The 21,653-nt window shown below is 42.3% G+C and overlaps 1 protein-coding gene across 2 annotated transcripts in view; it reads left to right on the forward strand.

Moving 5' to 3' along the window:
* Window positions 1–7,115: 7,115 nt before the first annotated feature.
* The window catches only part of hdac5 (histone deacetylase 5), a 141,226-nt gene continuing 126,688 nt past the window's right edge, over window positions 7,116–21,653 (forward strand). For both annotated transcript variants that reach the window (XM_034189539.1, XM_034189541.1), the window contains exon 1: window positions 7,116–7,334. The gene's annotated coding sequence lies outside the window, so the exon portion shown is untranslated. The remainder of the gene's footprint in view (window positions 7,335–21,653) is intronic.

Genomic DNA, 21,653 nt, shown 5'->3' on the forward strand with positions numbered 1-21,653 from the left:
GTGGCGGTGGAAATCGTGTGGTTCCGGCTCTTATCAGGACAGATGTCTTCTATCCTCGAGCCTGCCCACACGTCACCTTGGTGTATTGACTGCTGTCAGATTCTGTGATTGTATCATCGTTGTGCACATTCACAACATTAAATTGTTACCTTTTCGCTCATCTATTGACCGTTCATTTGCGCCCCCTGTTGTGGGTCCGTGTCACTACACTTTCCCCAACACCTCTTCTCCTCCTGCCTGGTGGCTCCATCCTCAGCATCCTTCTCCCTATATACCCTGGGTCCCTCCTCTGCACATGTCCAAACCATCTCAATCACGCCTCTCTGACTTTGTCTCCAAACCGTCCCACCTGAGCTGTCCCTCTGATATGTTCATTCCTAATCTTGTCCATTCTTGTTACTCCCAAAGAGAATCTCAACATCTTCAGCTTTGCCACCTCCAGCTCTGCCTCCTGTCTTTTTGTTAGTGCCACTGTCTCTACGCCGTACAACATAGCTGGTCTCACTACTGTCTTGTAAACTTTCCCCTTCACTCTTGCTGATATTCTTCGGTCACAAATCACTCCTGCCACCTTTCTCCACCCACTCCACCCTGCCTGCACTCTGTTCTTCACCTCTCTACCACACCCTCCATTACTTTGAACATTTGACCCCAAATATTTAAACTCATCTACTTTCACCACCTCTACTCCTTGTAATTGCACTATTCCACTGGGCTCCCTCTCATTCACACCCATGTACTCAGTCTTGCTTCTACTGACTTTCATTCCCCTTCTCTCCAGAGCATATCTCCACCTCTCTAGACTAGACTCAACTTGCTCTCTACTCTCACTACAGATCATAATGACATCTGCAAACATCATAGTCCATGGGGACTCCTGTCTGATCTCATCCGTCAACCTGTCCATAACCACTGCAAACAAGAAAGGACTCAGAGCTGATCCTTGGTGTAATCCTACCTCCACCTTGAATGAGTCTGTCATTCCAACGGCACATCTCACCTGTTATGTGTCGGACGCAGCTCGGAGAACCGACCAGCGTTTGAAGGACCCAGTATGAAATAAGCAGAGCACGGTACAAAGGCTAACTGAATTTAATACATAACAGTGATACAAAAAATAACAAAAGAAAGTGCGGTCTGGCGTGGTGCGCTCCCAGCAGCGCTAACGGTCCGGAGCCAGAAGCTGTTCGGACCCAAGGACCCCGCCGACACCCCCCAGGTGGCCGCAACAAACCGAGTCTGTGAAAGAAGGAACCATTATGTGAGTCCACACTCTACACACAGAGAGAACACTTAAAGGTGTACATAAACAGCAAACACTTCCTGGCTTGATTACTAATCAGCTTCCCAACCTGCAGGCATGGAACATCCAGTTCACAAAACTCCACTGCAGTGGAAGCCGATACATGACTAACATACAGCTCAATATAAAAAGGTGTGAGGGACACCACATTTACTGACTGTATAAATGTTAGTCACAAAATCTAACGTACCTCAGGAAGTGTGCTGATGAGCGTGAGACCTCACCCCCCCTCTTTCACACCGTGCATCAAACCCTGGATGTTCTCTGCATCCACTGATGATGAGATGGCTCCCGAGGCGACGATCTCACCCGTCTGGTCACAAGGTCGAGTCTCTGGCAAATACACACTGTATACTCCAGTCTTAAATGCCACCATGTTCCAATCCATATAGATGCACCTCAGCTGTGAGTCCTGACGAGCCGCAGGTGATCAGGGTGAGGTCCTGATAACCTCAGCAACACAGCCACTCAGTCCCAAATGCAAGCCACCTGGAAGGAAAAACAAAAGACAGAAACAAAAAGGCAGCCAGGCCCCCCAGCCATACAACACTCACAGCTGTCACACTATTCTTGTACATGTCCTGCACTACCCTAACATACGAGGTCTATTAGAAAAGTATCCGACCTTATTATTTTTTCAAAAACCATATGGATTTGAATCACGTGTGATTACATCAGACATGCTTGAACCCTCGTGGGCATGCAAGAGTTTTTTCACGCCTGTCGGTTACGTCATTCGCCTGTGGGCAGTCTTTGAGTGAGGAGTCGTCCACCCGCTCGTCGATTTTTTTCATTGTTTAGGAATGGCTCAGAGACTGTTGCTTTGTTTGATAAAAATTTTTTCAAAACTGTAAGGCACAACTGAGTGGACACCATTCAATAAATCAGCTGGTTTTCAGTAAAAATTTTAACGGCTGATGAGAGATTTTGGTCTGGTAGTGTCGCTTTAAGGACGGTCCACGGCGCCTGACGGTGATCTGCGCTTCGAGGCGGCAGCGTCTCGCCGTTTCAAGTTGAAAACTTCCACATTTCAGGCTCTGTTGACGCAGTAAGTCGTCAGAGAACAGAGAACTTTCAGAAGAAGTCGGCATGAGGAGTTTATTCGGACATTCCATTGTTAACGGTCATTTTGTAATGAAAGAACGTGCGGGCAGAGTCGCATGTCGGGCTGGACCCGACCGCGGGGGGTCGCGGCAGGAAAAACACCTCCGTTGGAAACCTTAATGGGCAAGTTGGAACATGCCCAAGCTGTTAAACAATTTCTCAGTTACTCACTTGTTGAAAGCCATTAAAAGCCGCTTGAATTCTACAAATGGTTTTCAACACGGAGGTGTTTTTCCTGTCGCGGCGCACACAGATTTGCCGAGTCGTCACGGAAACGACTCGGCGAATTTGCGCGTACGTCTTTCATTAAAAAAATGTCCTTAAACAGTGGAATGTCCGCATAAATTCCTCATGCCGGCCTCTTCTGAATCTTCTCTGTTCTCTCACGATGTCCTGGGTGAATTAAGCCTTAAATTAGGATGTTTTAAGCTCGAAACAGGCCGACGACAGCGCCTGGAAGTGCTGCAGGACGTCCCGCTCCGTGGGAAGTCCTTACACCGACAGAAACACCCCATAATCTCTCATCAGCCGTTAAACTTTTCACAGAAAAACAGCTTAATTTCTCGAATAGTGTCCACTCGGATATTCCTCACAGGTCCAGAAAAAATTTTGATAAAGCAACGCGCGCCGTCTCGAGCAGCGTGTGAAACAAAGGAATTCAGCCGAGAGGGCGGGACCACATCTCACTCAAGGCCTGCCCACAGGGAAATGACATCACCGACACGCGTGAAAAAACTCACGCATGCGCACGAGGGTTCAAGCATGATTGGTGTAATCGCACGTCATTCAAATCCATATAGTTAAAAAAAAAAATAAAAGGGTCGGTTTATTATCTAATAGACCTCGTACTTCTCTGCCACTCCAGACTTCCTCATACAATACGACAGCTCTTCTCTTGGCACCCTGTCATAAGCTTTTTCTAAGTCCACAAACACAATGTAACTCTTTCTGGCCTTCTCTGTACTTTTCCAACAGTATTCTCAGAGCAACATTGCATCTGTAGTGTTCTTCTCAGCATGAAACCATATTGCTGCTCACAGATCTTCACCTGTTTTCTAAGCCTAGCTTCTACTACTCGTTCCCATAACTTCATGCTGTGGCTGATCAACTTTATGCCTCTGTAGTTACTGCAGCTCTGCACATCATGCTTGTTCTTGAAAATAGGAACCAGCACACTTCATCTCCACTCCTCAGGCATTCTCTCACTTTCCAAGATTTTATTAAACAATCTGGTTAGAAACTCTACTGCCATCTCTCCTAGACATTTCCATGGCTCCAATGGAATGTCATCTGGACCAACTGCCTTTCCACTCTTCTTCCTCTTCATAGCAGCTCTCACTTCTTCCTTACTAATCTCTTGTACTTCCTGATTTACTCTCACCACATCATCCAGCCTTTTCTCTCGCTCATTTTCTTTATTCATCAGCTCTTCAAAATATTCCCTCCACCTTCTCAGCACACACTCCTCACTTGTCAGCACATTACCATGTGCATCTTTTACCACCCTAACCTGTTGCACATCCTTTCCAGCTCTGTCCCTTTGTCTGGCCAATCGGTACAAGTCCTTTTCTCCTTCCTTACTATTCAACTTCTTGTACAGCTCGCAATATGCCTTTTCCTTCGCTTTTGCCACTTCTCTTTTCGCCTTACACCGCATCTCCTTGTACTCCCGTCTACTTTCTTCATCTCTACGACTATCCCAAAACTTTTTAGCCAACTTCTTTCTCCTTATGCTTTCATGGACCTTTTCATTCCACCACCAAGTCTTCTTGTCTTCCTTCCACTGTCCACATGTCATACCCAGTACTGTCCTAGCTATCTCCCTCACCACATCTGCAGTACTTTTCCAGTTGTCCAAAATTGCTTCCCCTACAACCAGTGCTTCTCTCACCTGCTCGCTAAATTTCACACAACAGTCTTCCTCCATCAGCTTCCACCATCTGATCCTTTGTTGAGCTCTCACTCTCTTCTTCTTCTTTACCTCAAAATTCATCCTACAAACAACCATCCTATGCTGTCTAACGACACTCTCTCCTGCCACCACCTTACAGTCTCTGATTTCTTTTAGCTTGCATCTCCTATAAAGAATGTAGTCCACCTGTGTGCACCTTCCTCCACTCTCATATGTTACCCTGTGCTCCTCCCTTTTCTTAAAGTCGGTATTCACCACAGCCATTTCCATCCTTTTTGCAAAATCACCATCTGTCCTTCCCCATTCCTATCCTTGATACCATATCTACCCATTACTTCCTCATCACCTCTGTTCCCTTCATCAACATGGCCATTGAAGTCTGCTCCTATCACCACTCTTTCATGCTTGGGCACACTCTCCACCACCTCATCTAACACACTCCAGAAATCTTCTTTCTCCTTCATCTCACAACCTACCTGTGGGGCATATGCACTGATGATATTCATCATCACCCCTTCAATTTCCAACTTCACACTCTTCACCCTGTCAGACACTCGCTTAGCCTCCAACACACTTTTAACATACTCTTCCTTTAAAATGACCCCAACACCATTTCTCTTCCTGTCCTCACCATGGTACAACAACTTGTACCCACCGCTGATGCTCCTCTTACTTCCCTTCCACTTGGTCTCTTGCACACACAATATGTCTACCTTTCTCCTCTCCATCATATCAGCCAGCTCTCTCCCTTTACCAGTCATCCTACCAACATTCAAAGTCCCTACTGTCATTTCCACCCTTCTAGTTTTCTTCTTCTCCCGCTGTTTGTGGAAACATTCTCCTCCTCTTCTTCATCATCTTCGCCCAGCAGTAGCCCAATTTCCACTGGCACCCTGTTGGGCAACAGCACCAGTGGCGGACGTTGTTAACCTGGGCCACGACCGATCCGGTATGGAAATTCGATTCTTAGTCTGCATAGTTGGGTTGGCTTGTTTTACGCCGGATGCCCTTCTTGACACAACCCTCCTCATTTATCCGGGCTTGGGACCGGCACTCAGAATGTACTGGCTGCACACCCCATGTGGCTGTGTTGGTTTATCCAAATCTTTGTGTAACCAGTGGGCTAATATATTCTCTGTAATGTTATCATATGGAATAGTACCTGATATATTTAGATTAAATGTAATAGTTCCTGTATTAAAAAGGCCTACACTTGATCCCAGTCTATCAGAACATTATAGACCTATTACTATGAGTTCAGTTCTATTAAAAATTGTTGAAATGTTACTCATGCCAGACTTTGTGCCCTCAGACTTTCAGTTTGGTTTGAGAGAAGGTTTAAGTACAAATTTTATTAGTGATTCCATAGCATATTTCAGTAATTGTGGTTCACATGTTTATAAATCCTCTTTAGATGCAGAGAAATGTTTTGACTCAGTTTGATGTGATGGTCTCATGTAATAAAATTCCACATATGTATTAGTTATTCCTACACAACTGGTCTAAAAATAGCTATGCCTGTGTCAGGTGGGATCACAGGATCAGCCCTTCTTTTCATGTAACTAAGGGTATGAAGAAGCAGGGAAGTTTGTTATCTCCCTCGCATTTTAACATTTTTATTAATGATTTGTTACTTAGTTTGCAAAATGCTAATACCGGTGTTAGAGGTTTCAGTTACAAAGTCAACAGGTATGCTGATGATATCAAGTATGCTGATGATGTAACAGTACTGAGTTCAACTGCCCCAGATCTCCAGTTCCTTATCAATATCTGCATCAGTTACATGACTGGAACCCCCAAATTTGTATTGAGGAAAAAGCTTACTAAAAACCCATCCTAAGGTTAAACTAAAGTCAAGTGAAATTCATATACAAACTAATATGGAGATTCTGGGTGTCAAGTTTGACTCTGTGGGCAAGTATGAAATAATCTGGCTCCTGTATCAGGATCTGCACCTGTCACCAGGGTAACACAAAATGGGGCGTGTCAGTGGTGGGGGCTGAGAAATGGGAGTCCTGATTGGATGAAAAGCGGGCAATACAAAGCCTGATATGTTTCATTGTCTTTTTTGTTATCTCCCTAATTTAAGATTTCTAATCGACCTGAGTTATTGCCACAGTTTCCAGGGCAGTAAAACTGATAGGACAAGTGTGTGATTTATCAGCCCTATTTCTCACGAGGGGCTGGGTTTACGAGTATAGGGTAGGTTTTTTTGTATATGTGATAATTCTTTTATATTATATTCTAAATAGTGAGATTATTGAAAAACACACTACTTAATACATTTATATCTCAGGGCCATAACCAGATTTTTTTTTTTTTTTATAATTTTAGGACATTATCCTTTGAATTTCAATGTAATAGCTCCGCTGATTCTTTAAGACATCTCTTATTCCATGATAATTTATAAAACCATGGTCCTGCTGAGTTTACTCTTGTCAATCGACTTACTCTATCGTTTTAATTGTTTTAGAGTTTTTTACTATACACTTTTGTTGTTGCGTTGTATTCTGGTCATGGATGTAATTTTCTGAAATTTGTGGGACTTAAAAAAGAAATTATATATATATATATATAATTTTATTTTACTTTTTTTTTTAAGGTTCATTTGGATGAAGGTTCTGCTGATGTGCACTCTACTCAGGTCCCCTTCTAGTTTTTTTTTTTTATTTTTTTATTTTTATAAATACCTTCTACTCAACTCTAATCCCATATTCATGCCGATCGCCGTCTCCATTGGTTTCTATTGAGTCTATTTTAGCCCCGCAGACTGGTCCACGTGGCAGGAGGAGGACGTCAGTAATGTTGTTGTTAGTGGGCGAGAGAGAAGAGACGGAGACTGTAAATATGGAGGAGGTGAAACGGGACCTGCTCGTTAAATCAGATGTTTTTCATAAGAGATAAAATCGCAGAGGAGCTCCGGTAAGGACCCGCCGAACCTCTGCGGTTAAACACAGACGGGAGGAAACGACCGAGACGCTTTAAACGCTCCATGAAGATTCGCCCCCATCCACGGTACAGTGCGGTTAATAACACACTTACACACACACCACACACACACACACACCACACCACACACACACACACACACACACACACCACACACACACACACACCACACACGTGGGGAAGGGGGGGGGTAATGTTGAGTGTGCTTTGCTACTGTCTGTACTTCTCTCAAACAGCTAACAGTAGCTAACTTATTAGCACTCGCAAACCACACTGCTAAAGCTAGCTAAATGTTTGACAGACATCAGTTTTATCTGTCGTGTACTCGAAACATTTACAGCTATGATCTGTTAGCAGCATATTATGTGCCTGAAGTTGTTGCCTTAGCAGCTAGCCTGTATAAAAAACCCAAACAAACAAACAAACAAACAGATAACAAAATTGAATCTAGAGCTGCACTCAGTAAAGTGAATCCTCAGCAGAGTGTAGCAGTTTGGTGAGCTCCGAAGCCCAGCCATCCACTTTCTACTTGTTTCCGCCACGGGAATGTTGTTAGATGTTGTCTTATGCGCACTGAATACTCCCTGAATACTCCCCAAGTCGCTCCCCAAGTCGTGGGAAGCAGCATTTTATAGTGGGCGGCGCATCCTCTATGTAAACACCGGCTATGATTGAATCTACGGATAACACTGCGACAGATCCTGTAGCCTGCCCAACGAAAGGTGGACAAAGTCCTTAACGTGTCCCAATATGCAATCAGAACAATAACACAGTATTTAATAGATATATTGGCACCGTCCCTCTAATCCTGTACACACTGTGTGTACCTTTTTGTCACAGCTTTATTAGTAAAAAACCGGGCTGTGAAAACTCAGCGGATCCGCGAAATTCCTCTGATTTCTCATGGGGGGGTGTTAGTGTTTTACTGTGTAATCGTGATCGTCACTGAGTTTTTAAAATGTCCTATCGCAAAGTGTTCTTTTTTACAACATCGTGCAAGGTTTATAAGTCTGTGGCGGTCCGTGGACCCTGATGTGTGTGTTACAAATACAAATCGTTGTCCTCAGATCCGCAGAGTTTCGAGGAGGAAAAAAGCCTGGCTGTTGCGACAGTTGTAAGCGGGACTGGCTGGTTGCTGTGGCAACGCTGTGTCCTCTCTGCACGATGCTTAAGCTAAACGTAGCATGTGGACTCGCAAACCTTTAGAGCTTGAAGGTTTTTAAAAGAAGAATTGTGCAGCATGTCTGTGTTCACGGACTGATGTCGGACAGAGAGAAGATGGCGTGGAAAGACTGGTGGAAAAAGTCTGATAAGTACAAGATTCTGTGGAATTGTTGCTCGCTTCATCAACACACCTGAAAGATAAAGAAATAGGATCAGGAAACACGGTAAGATTTTTCTCTCTCTGGAAAATAAACATTGTGCTGTTCCAAACAGGATTTAGGCAAGATTATGTGACTTTTTTCATTAATCTAGCCTTTATTTCATTGGGAAAAAATACTGGCTTTGAATGCATTTACATTAATTTACACAAATGAGTTTTTATTATGTAGACTTTTTTCATTTGAAAAAGACTGGGCTTTGCCTGGATTTACAGGATTTTACACAAGAATATGGCTTTTTTTTACTATAAGCTTTTTTTATTGATATTTTACCATGATTTCAAAATATACTACAGTGTTTAGCTGTGGTTTTTGAAATGCTTTAACAGTCTTTTCAATCTTCATGGACATTCATGTTGTTTAATTGTTCTGAGTTGATGCATAATTTGGTTTACAATTGAAAGGAAAATCATTCCAGGTCCTACTTCCATGTCATATTCTGTTATGTCAACAATGAAGCGAGACAAAGGACACCTCCGTTTCGGAGTGTTAGAGGACAAGTTGGGGACATGTCCAGCTCTCCACAAGTTCTTTTATACTCACTCGACTGGTAAGCACTGAAAGCCGAGATAGACATGTCCCAACTTGTCCTCTGACACTCCGAACGGAGGTGTTCCTTTGTCTCGCTTCATCAGCGAATCGGTCGTGACGCGCGAAGCCTCCGCGCGGCTTTCCATGACAAAATCTCTTGTTAAAAGTGAAATCTGCTGGAAAATGGCTGATGTCCAGGTCTTGTGATAACCAGAGAAAGAGCACATGACGGCTCGTATCCACAGAGCCATCAGCTTAGAAAGGATCCAGTGGTTTGTGCCCGCGACGTCGCAGGCTCGCAGCGCGGCGCACCGACCGTCCTTAAAGGGGTCCTTAAACCTGTAGTTAAAGTCCTTATTCTCTGTGAAGCCGTAAAATTTTTCACTGAAAGCCAGATAAATTTTTTGAATGGTTTCTAGGTGCCAGTCTCTACACAGCTTCTGAAAAAATTCTGATGGAAAAAAGTCCTTTTCATTCCGCCATTTCCAGACAATGAAATCCGACGAGGGGCGGGACCACTCCTTCCACAAGGCGTGCTCACAGGCGAATGACATCACGACAGGCGTGGAAAAACTCACGCATGCGCACGAGGGTTCAAGCATGTCGACGTAAAAACATATGAATGAAATCCCATATAGTTTTTGAAAAAAATAAAAAGGTACGATACTTTATGGACAGACCTCGTAGTATTACATCAGTTAAAAATAAGGCAAAGTTTATTCGCCTAACTGTTGGGCAGATAAGTCATACATTGAACATTACGTGCCAGCCATTGGGCAGTTAATATAATATCTTACCTTATTCGCCCAACTGTGATCGTGTATTTGACACGTTTTGTGCATCTAAACTATGTTTTTTACACCACTTTTTAAGGCTCTATTGCGGCATGAAAAGCGGTGTATGTTTGACACATTTAACAGCGCCGTCTTTAATTAATGTGAAAAAACACAGCAATGGATGAACGCAGACAAACTTCATAAGCATTTTGATGGAAGTCTGTTAAAGACAAAACAGTTTTTATGAACAAAATGCCGCTTGTGCCTAGAAGATGGTGTTAGTTTGACCCAGTTCCTTGGGTGTGATGAGCTAAAGAGAACTGCTTAGATCACAGCCCTTCCGTGGACTGCGAACCCTCCTGCAGCCCACGAGAAAATATCCGCCTTTTTTCCCCTCGTGTTGAAACTGGAAGTGAACTTACAAGCGCGCTGATTGGTTGGGTGTATAGCTCGTGTATTTACTTTATTGAACCAACGGTTGGGCGTATAGGCCACTCCGAAAAAATAACTTGTGTGAAACTACATTTAATGTCTCGATTAAAAGGTGCTTCACAGAAATGATAACTGTGTTTGGGAGATAAAACAGCGATGTTTCCATCATGAAGCGCTGTCACACAGACTGCAGAACACTATGAAAACGCAATGTTCCATTCATTCATCAAAGCATTAAAGGGTATTGCTCCAGTCATTAGGAAAAGAAAGCACCAACTCAATATTTTTCAAGCATTTAGAAACAGTAAAATGCACACTGAAAGCAGCTGAACTTCTGGCCAAGGGCACAGTTTACTTTCGTTTTGAGGCGGATTGCCAGGTCTGCACTTTTATAACCACCCTGTTAGGAGGTAAAGTGGATAAGCAGTTTTCATCCTGTTTTAGCACTTTTTTGGATCGTGGGCGATCATAGTACAACAGCGCCCTGTGGAGTAAGCTGCGAGAGCCGCTACTCGTATGTGTTTGGGAATTCATACCCCCTTGCTGACACCGGAGGTGGGAGCTCACGTTTAGTCATGTGAGATTTACACAATACTGAGCACTACTGTATGAGGAGAACAGAGACGTTTCAGAAGATGTCGGTTTCAGCATTTTATCCGGAGATTTTTTAATGAAAGACGTGCGGGCGGATTGCAGCGTCGGCTCGAACATGTCCACTTCGATATGTCCACAGGTTTAGAAAAAATTTTGATCAAACAAAGCGCCATCTCTCAGCACTTCTCAGACAAGGAATTCCGACGAGGGCTGGACGACTCCTCCCACAACCTCCCTCCCTCGCTCACAGGCGAATGACGTCACCAACAGGCGTGGAAAACCTCACGCATGCGCACGAGGGTTCAAGCATGTCTGACGTAAACATATGAATGAAATCCATATAGTTTTTGAAAAAATAAAAAGGACCTATACTTTATGGACAGCCCTCGTATGTGTGGTGTATATATATATATATTATATATATATATATATATATATATATCTATATATTATATATTATAAACGCTCACACATACCTATACACCACACATACGCATATATTAAACATAATTGGGATTGGAAAAAGAGATAGGAGCATCTTATTTACAATATGTGAAATGGAGTTTAGGTGTGATAAGGTGACATTAGTGCAGGGATTTGTAAACGAGTTGTTATTGCACATGATTTGTGGACATATTAATATTGCACGTGATTGTGGACATATTATTGCATGTGGTTATTTCACAGTGTTATTGCACAGCCTGACAGCAGCAGGGAGGAACGACGTGCAGTATCGTTCCTTCTTGTACTGAGGGTGCCTCAGCCTGTCACTGAACGAGTTGTTCAGCTCCACTACAGTCCGGTGCAGAGGGTGAGAGGAGTTGTTCATGATGGATGTGAACTTGGTTAAGACCCTCCTCTCAGCCACCTCCTCCAGAGAGTCCAGAGGACAGCCCAGGACAGAGCTGGACTTCCTGACCAGCTTATTCAGTCTCTCTCTCCTGCTCTGTGCTGCCCGGGGCCCAACAACGACAGTATAGAGGAGAGCAGAGGCTGCAACAGAAGGTCTTAAGCAGAGCCTTGCTCACTCCAAAGGATCTCAGTCTCCTCAGGAGGTGGAGGCGACTCTGGCCTTTTTTGTACAGGGTGTCGGTGTTGTGAGTCCTGTCCAGTTTGCTGTTGAGGTGAACACCCAGGTATTTAAAACTGTCCCACAGTCTTTATGTCCTCCTCCTGGATGTTCACTGGTGGGTGAGGTGGTGGTTTCCTCCTGAAGTCGATCACCATCTCCTTCGTCTTACTGGTGTTGAGACACAAGTGGTTGCGCTCACACCAGTCCACGAAGTCTATGATGACCGACTGGTACTCCAGCTTGTTCCCCTCAGACACGCGACCCACAATGGTGGAGTCATCAGAGAACTTCTGGAGGTGGCAGCTGTCCGTGTTGTAGGTGAAGTCCGAGGTGTAGCGGGTGAAGAGGAAGGCGAGAGGATGATGCCCTGGGGGGCCCCGGTGCTGCACCTTAGCACCTCAGACTGACAGCCGCGCAGCCGCACGTCCTGTGGGCGGTCAGTGAGGTAGTCAATGGTCCAGGTGGCGAGGTGTCAGAGGGACTGGAGGGCTGGCTGCTGGAGACGTGTGGAGAGCCGGGAGCAGGCAGTTAGTATTAGGGTTATGCCCATTGTTCCATTTTGCATTGGGTTTTTTATGGGTGCCACTGTCTTTTTTTTTTTTTTTTCTTCCAATTGCTCTAATGCTGCGTTTACAATGCAGCTATCGATTATTTTAGTAATCGAGTATTCTGTCGATTATTTTGGTGATTTATCAAGTATTCAGATAAAAAACTTTATTTCATTAATTTACGTAAGCTTAATTTAACAGATATAGCTGACAGAGAAAATGATAGTCAGTTTAATGAACAACCATTTCATCTCCTGTTAAAATAAACATTTTTATTGGCAGACTTTGGTGACATAACTAAACTGGTAGTTGCTTCTTTAAAGAAAGAAAAGGAGTCCATTTTCAATTTTCAATTCAATTTCAGTTTATTTTCATTTATATAGCACCAAATCACAACAAGAGAGTTGCCTCAAGGCACTTCACACAAGTAAGGTCTAACTTTACTAACCCCCAGAGCAGCAGTGGTAAGGAAAAACTCCCTCTGAGGAAGAAACCTCAAGCAGACCAGACTCAGAAGGGTGAGCCTCTGCTTGGGCCATGCTACAGACATAAATGACAGAACAATTCACAAAATGAATACACAGGAAATGCTGTTGGTGCACAGGACAGGAGGGTCTCCAGCACAACTACCACACCCATCTCTGCATGGAGCTGCACCTTAGACAGAGAGAAAAAACAGAATCAGGCATCAGAAAGATAAGAAATACAGTATAATTTATCAGCATTAAACAACAAGAAAAACAGGAAATACTAAGGTGATTGCCGGCCACTAGCCCTCAGCTTTACTAAAAGACCCAGAATTTAGGTAAATTTGAGGCCATGGCCCGCTCCGTTTCCTAATAAAATGAATTAAAAGAGTAAAAAGCATACAACCCCTAGCAAAAATTATGGAATCACCGGCCTCGGAGGATGTTCATTCAGTTGTTTAATTTTGTAGAAAAAAAGCAGATCACAGACATGACACAAAACTAAAGTCATTTCAAATGGCAACTTTCTGGCTTTAAGAAACACTATAAGAAATCAAGAAAAAAAGATTGTGGCAGTCAGTAACGGTTACTTTTTTAGACCAAGCAGAGGAAAAAAATATGGAATCACCCTGTAAATTTTCATCCCCCAAAACTAACACCTGCATCATATCAGATCTGCTCGTTAGTCTGCATCTAAAAGGAGTGAACACACCTTGGAGAGCGTTGCACCAAGTGGACTGACATGAATCATGGCTCCAACACGAGAGATGTCAATTGAAACAAAGGAGAGGATTATCAAACTCTTAAAGAGAGTAAATCATCACGCAATGTTGCAAAGATGTTGGTTGTTCACAGTCAGCTGTGTCTAAACTCTGGACCAAACACAACAACATGGGAAGGTTGTTAAAGGCAAACATACTGGTAGACCAAGGAAGACATCAAGCGTCAAGACAGAAAACTTAAAGCAATATGTCTCAAAAATCGAAAATGTACAACAAAACAAATGAGGAACGAATGGGAGGAAACTGGAGTCAACGTCTGTGACCGAACTGTAAGAAACCGCCTAAAGGAAATGGGATTTACATACAGAAAAGCTAAACGAAAGGCATCATTAACACCTAAACAGAAAAACAAGGTTACAATGGGCTAAGGAAAAGCAATTGTGGACTGTGGATGACTGGATGAAAGTCATATTCAGTGATGAATCTGAAATCTGCATTGGGCAAGGTGATGATGCTGGAACTTTTGTTTGGTGCCTTTCCAATGAGATTTATAAAGATGACTGCCTGAAGAGAACATGTAAATTTCCACAGTCATTGATGATATGGGGCTGCATGTCAGGTAAAGGCACTGGGGAGATGGCTGTCATTACATCATCAATAAATGCACAACTTTATGTTGATATTTTGGACAATTGAAAGGATGTTTGGGGATGATGAAATCATTTTTCAAGATGATAATGCATCTTGCCATAGAGCAAAAACTGCAAAAACATTCCTTGCAAAAAGACACATAGGGTCAATGTCATGGCATAGGGTCAATGTCAATGAGCAGATCTGATTTGATGCAGGTGTTAATTTGGGGGATGAAAATTTACAGGGTGATTCCATAATTTTTTCCTCAGAATTGAGTGATTCCATATTTTTTCCTCTGCTTGGTCTAAAAAAGTAACCGTTACTGACTGCCACAATCTTTTTTTCTTGATTTCTTATAGTGTTTCTTAAAGCCAGAAAGTTGCCATTTGAAATGACTTTAGTTTTGTGTCATGTCTGTGATCTGCTTTTTTTCTACAAAATTAAACAACTGAATGAACATCCTCTGAGGCCGGTGATTCCATAATTTTTGCCAGGGGTTGTAGAACTATACTATGCCAGTATGTTAGCCATACGAAAGGGAAAATAAGTGCGTCTTAAGTCTGGACTTGAAATTCTCCACAGAATATGACTGTTTTATTGATGCAGGGAGATCATTCCGCAGAACAGGGGCATCATTAGAGAAAGCTCTATGACCCTCAGACTTTTTATTCATCCTAGGGACACAAAGTAGTTCTGTACCCTGAGAACACAAAGCCCGGGCCGGTACATAAGGTTTAATTAGGTCAGGAAGGTAGGGAGGTGCCAGTCCTTAAACAATTTTATAGACTAGTGGCAGAACCTTGAAATCTGATCTCACTGGGACAGGAAGCCAGTGAAGGGATGCCAAAATGGGTGTAATGCGGTCGAACTTTCTGCTTCGTGTCAAAAGTCTGGCTGCAGCATTTTGAAGCAGTTAGAGAGCCCTAATGCTGAACTGCGGTAAACCAGAAAATAGAACATTGCAGTCGTCCAATCTCGAAGAGAGAAACGCGTTGAGAACGACTGGTCAAGTATGACGTCAACCATGCAAGGGTGCTCCCAGTAATCCCAAAATGATTTTTTCAGCCTATCAAGTAGAATATGATGAGCCACAGTATCAAATGTAGCACTGAGATCTAACAGCACCAGAACCATAGTGGTGTCCAAATCCATTGCAAGCAGGCCTCATTTAAGGGGAGGATAGCTGTAGGTTTAAGTCAGGTTTCACATAACCCAATCATATCTAAGTGATGATCAATAATTAGACGATTAATCAACAATGATTTTGAGGATAGTGATCTTATGTTAATGAGACCCAGACTAAGGACCTCAGTGGGGTTGACATTTGAAGTGTTTGGGTTTAGGGGTGGTTCCAGAGTAGCATATATAAGATGCCTAGAAGTAGTTTTAGGTTTGAGACATTCCACGCGCATTGTAGGTTGCAGACACGAAATCTTTGATATCGCTGGAACAACCATTGGGCCAGCCTCAATTTCAGCATCATCCAATGTAGTAATGGGTGTTAAGTTTGCAAAGCATATCCCTCTATGATTTTTATGGACATGTCTACGGAAGCAGGTCACAGTCTCAACTTGTTGAATTTCCCTCCCTTGCAGATAAACTGCACTATCACCTTAGTGGATTTTCTGCACTAATTTCCCTGCTAACCTAACGGATTCCACATCCACATTTGTCATAAGCCTTGCAGGGTCTCTAATCACCTGCTCCGTGGCCTGCTGTAAATTCCTAATATTACCCTCCCTGTAGAGCTCTATCTATGTTCGCAGACAAGATGGCGGCGCCTTCCCCAGTCGGGTGGAGGCCGTCTGGCATCAGCAAGCCACTGCGGCCCCAGAATGAAGGCCAGTTATCAATAAAGCTAAGGCCTTGCTGTCTACAAAATTGCGCCAGCCACCTATTTAATTATGTCAGCCTGCTAAACGCTTCATCAGTGCCCAGGGAGGTGAGGGGACTAGAGACTATTAATCGATGTCGACACATGTTTCTGGCAAGGTCACAGGTCCTCTCTATGTCCATTTTTGTGACCTCTGAGTGCTTCATCCTGACATCATTGGTGCCGACGTGAATAACTATGTCACTATATCTCATGTCATGTTCCTTAATGCCATTTAAGTGGCATTGGCATATTTGGGTTAATTTAAATATGGCAAGAAAAGATGACCAAAAAACTTAAAACATTTTCCCATACTAGTCCTGAATAGACCTGAAAGAAGTTTCTGTTGGAAGTATTTTAGACATAGGATGAGCAGGTTAGGTGAATTGAAAACTTTATCATTGTCCAGGTCTCCCTTGTAAAAGAGATCTTGATCTCAGTGGGACTAACCTGGTTAAATAAAGATTAAATTAAAGTGGGAAGGGGGAAGTGTTAGTTTTTTAAATACTTAAAAGACACTGGACTTGAGAGGATTTAATACTGCTATGATGGACTGATGTAGAAGGTGACAGAAATGCAACAGTAAGGATGCCGGCTGCCATTAAATGCCACAGAAGAAGAGAGGGTACATTTGGTTTATGTCGCAAGAGCGCGTTTTGAGGTTGGAGCACATTCTGCATTCTGCAAAATGCCTTGAGAAACCACAAAAAAATGCATAAAAATACTTACTTCACTCATTTGTTGTCAGTCTGGGTAAATAGTCTGACTAATCTCATTTCCTCCGCAGAGTGTTCGCGAGACAAAAACAAACACGTTTTCATTATGGCAAGCAGTCAGAGCTATCTCTTACCACCAGCTAGCTCTGGCACAATGTGAACCGAATAATGAATAATTTATAGATTCTTAACGATATCCATCCCACTTGCAATCACTGATCTAAATTAAATACTTTTGTGAATGTGACATTAACATTACCTGTTAGGTCCACTTGGCAGGCTCGATGCACACAGAGAATGTTTTCAGCTCAGGTACTGTAGCATGGAAGAAGTGCTGTTATGGAAAGCTAATTCTGTTTTGTAGTAAACGACAGTTTCTGACATTTTCTCTGTGGGTTATTTTGTGCTGCCTGCTGCGCATCGTTTTCATCTCTGTCTGTCTCCATTTTGCATTCCGCAGTTCGCATACCCTTTACAGTGCGCTGTGCATGTATCACGCACATAGTGAATTAAACGAAGCCTCGAGGCAGAGAATTTTGCCAGAGAATTTTAGTAATCAAATTACTCAAATTATTCGAGGAATTGTTTCAGCCTTAGTTTACACATGATGGCAATTAATAAATGCCATGAAGTATACATTCTAGGCAGAGGCATCAGGTGTCCTCAGGAACTGTCTCGATCTGTTACCATGCATTACAATTAATGGCATGAGTCGCTGGCGAATTATTACGAACCATTATGCACGGTTAAGAATATTGTCCCGGGCTCTTGCGCGTTTTTGCGTGCGACATCGCATTATGTTCTGTCACTAATCTGTCAGAAATGTTGTGAATTTGGCGAATTGTCTCCAACACCCCCCATATTCATCCTACTGTCAGCTGCTGAACTGTTCACATTGCTCCAAATTGCTCCTCAACACCCAGATGAATCCACAGCAGAAGAAGAACCGGGCGTATAGCGTATAGTTGGGCTTTATCCCATAGAGTTGCGCAGAAAGGAGGAGAGGAAGAGAGCCAGACTGGAGGAAGCTCAGACTTGTTCTCCTGGTCTTCAGGTACAGCAGCAGGTGGAACACCTGCAGGAGCATCCTGAGGAGCATCAGCAGGAAGTGTGGAATGACACTTGGCTGACTTGGTGTCACTGTTTGGCATACTGCAGCAATGAAACTGAATGTCGTGCAGCAGGGTTTAATTGTGCGCACGTGAGAGAAAACAGTGAGTCATAGTGGTACCGTGCGCAATGAAATGTGACACCGCATTACAAATCCTGTCAAAACTTGACAGTTTCCGTGTCACTTCGTAACAACGCGTGGCAGTTTGGGCTCCAGGAACCACTATGAATTCTGTCCAGCTCTATTAAGGATCACCACTAATCACCACTTATCAACACGCTCAGTTGCAAACTCCACCACATGAGGCGATGTGAGGGTGGTGCGTGTCATTTGTGGAAGATTTTTGGACAGCCAAAAACATGCTCCACAAATATCACAAATATCATGCACCTACACGCAACAGATGCGTTAAGTCATGTTAAGAATGTCAGGAATGTGGGACAAATGCTGGAGCCACTGTCTTTATTTATTTATTTATTTATTTATTATTATTGTTATTTATTATTTATTATTATTTTTGCTCTGTATGCACCACTCTGCATTTAATCATTAGTGATCGATCTCTGCTCCCCTCCACAGCATGTCTTTTTCCTGGTTCTCTCCCTCAGCCCCAACCAGTCCCAGCAGAAGACTGCCCCTCCCTGAGCCTGGTTCTGCTGGAGGTTTCTTCCTGTTAAAAGGGAGTTTTTCCTTCCCACTGTAGCCAAGTGCTTGCTCACAGGGGGTCGTTTTGACCGTTGGGGTTTTACATAATTATTGTATGGCCTTGCCTTACAATATAAAGCACCTTGGGGCAACTGTTTGTTGTGATTTGGCGCTATATAAAAAAATTGATTGATTGATTATTTTTTATTAAGAGTGGGTAATTTTTGTGTGTGTGCCAACAGCGAGCACATTTAAGATGAAAATCCTTGAACTTTGAAGAAAAGCGCCATGATGTTGCTGCAGCAAGTGGGAGGAGAGATCTATTTTTCCTCAAAATTGATCGCAATAGATACAAAATCCTCATTTGTGATGGTAAATTGGACAGACACTTGATTCTTTATTGAGGGTTAGTACTTAGTATTAGAGTACATAATAAGTTAGTTGTTAGCTATTTATTGGTGTCATGGAAACAAATCCCACAGGAACACTTGTTTTTCCCCCTCACTGAAAAACCTGAAACTGCTGGGATGAAGCATTTCTGAGTGCTTTCTCAATGCTTTTCCACCAGAAAATATGCTACAAGGATACAGGGGTTACAGGGGCTCTAGGGTTACAGTTAGGTTTAATGAATCTGATCAAATGGGGCTTGTTAGGTTGCAACGATCAGCCAGTCAGAGGTATTCAGCCTCCTTAAAGACTGATTTGTTTAGCTGCATTTATTCACGTAGCATTTTGTCTAGGGTTACATATTGTTTGTCAAAACTCGATAAGATACGATACATTGGACGTCCGATACTCGAATGTCTCACGCTATTGATTCATTTTTGTGCTTAATAGTTATTATATAAATTTTATTTAAATGCAATCATATGTTATAGTGCATGATGTTAGTGAGTGTGTAACCCAACTTTTTAATGCTTCAGTTATACTGCTTAATGAGTTGTGTAGTAGTTTTTCTTTTTTTTTTTTTTTTTTGGCACATTTTCACCTTTTCTTTGCTTTTGCCCTATCCGAAATTGACATCACAACCTACATGTTTGTTTGATAAAATGACTAACCTCAAGATCCTGAATCATTTTCATATTTATGGCTTCCCTAACCCTGACTAACCTGATTTTTAAAGTGGAACCCCAAACAGACCCAGTTATGCTTTCGCTATATTTTGCTTAAAACGTTGCTTCACATCCCACTTTAGTTATACAGAAGTTAAGTAAAAATATGTTTTAGGAGCTTATGAATTCCACTTATTGTAGAATTGTAGTAATACATAGGCACAGATAAATACTGATTAAACATTTTAGTTGTTAAAAATGTAGTAGTAGTAGTAATAATTGTTGTTATTATTATTAGCAGTAGTAAAATGTTTTCAAAAGTGCAATTTTACTCAAAATGTGTTTTGGGTGGCCATTTAGTTGTCTTTCTATCTGGATGAGACCCTTGTCTGAACAGTTAGCAGGAAGAATGGAGAACTTGTGTATTTATGTGGAATGCGCAACCTGATTGAGAGATAATGTTTTTTCTGTGCTTTTATCTCGTGCCATCCTCAGAAACAGACTTTAGGCGTATGTTGGGGGAAGAAAAGCGTTCATATTTTTAATTTTTAACTTGCTTCAGGTGTTTTGAGATTTGCTGTACTGTTTTGAAGATGCTGCCGTTAGCTGCATTAACACAGCCAGAGGACATGCACAGGCTTTGGAGAAAACAAGCAAACAAGTTTAGTAAACAGAGTAAATATATTTGTAAAACTCACTACAGATGTGCTGCTGTTTGTTGCACTGCCACCATGCTGTGAGACAAGGAGATGACACAAACTGTTCTTTCAATTCTGAGTTGCTGCAGAAACAGTGGACTAACTGCTCGCATCATCCAGTGCTATTATATTGAGAATATGATGAAGGGATTACTCGTATGTGTACCGAACATCTTATACCCGTACTTCGATAATATTGTGATCTGGTATCAACCCCTAATTTTGTTGTGGAGTAGATTGTTTTTAAAGAAGCAAGTAAATTAACTGCAAGGTTGTGGGAGTTTGCAGTGAACCAGGATCCATTATTCTTTTACAAAGCAGTATTGAACATGTTGTCTTGGGTTTGGAATGGAAAACTGCTTCCACTTAAGATTTACTTCCAAATTCTTTTAATCCATTGGAATTTAATTTATTAGATGTTATCAATTTCTCCTTGCAATGCCGGCATGTTTTCTAACAGGTTGCATTGCAATCTTAGCTGTCATAATTTCAGCTGATGTCTTGACCAAACTCTCCATCTAGCAACTAGATATCTGAATTGATGCTGCAAATTTCTGTAGGCCCTCATTCCACACAGAAAATTAATCAGGAATTGATTAGATAATCATGAAAGAGTCTCACTGATAGGTAGAATGGATAATAATATTGATATCGATAAAATCTTATTTCCATCCCAAGTGATTTTTTTTTTTTACTTCTTATAGCTGCTTTATTCCTTAATGATTAATGCAAATGAGTACTAAAGACCAAAGTTAGATTATTTTCGTATGGGGAAGTGCAATAGTATCACAGGATGTCTGTAATATATATGGTTGATTTGCACATGACAAGAAATCTCATTATAAATGACACAGGTGGGAGTGACTACTCGGTGAACAGCCCTGACACACAGCCATATTTGCACATGGTAATTGCACATTTAAAGTTGATATGGTCACTATGCTAACAGTTATGGTGTTGTCACACTATGACAGATTGAGTGAACTGTTTAGTAACAGTTTGATATTTGTCTGGTGGCAAATGTTGCTTAATCCACCAGCCTCTGGTGGAATTGGGGCTCTGATGCATGGATGGTGTTGCATTACGGGTGCCAACACAAAGAACCACATTCAGCAGAATGATTTCCCCGGTTT

The sequence above is a fragment of the Thalassophryne amazonica genome, chromosome 16 (genome assembly GCF_902500255.1).
Source record: "Thalassophryne amazonica chromosome 16, fThaAma1.1, whole genome shotgun sequence".
In the NCBI taxonomy this organism is placed as follows: domain Eukaryota; kingdom Metazoa; phylum Chordata; class Actinopteri; order Batrachoidiformes; family Batrachoididae; genus Thalassophryne; species Thalassophryne amazonica.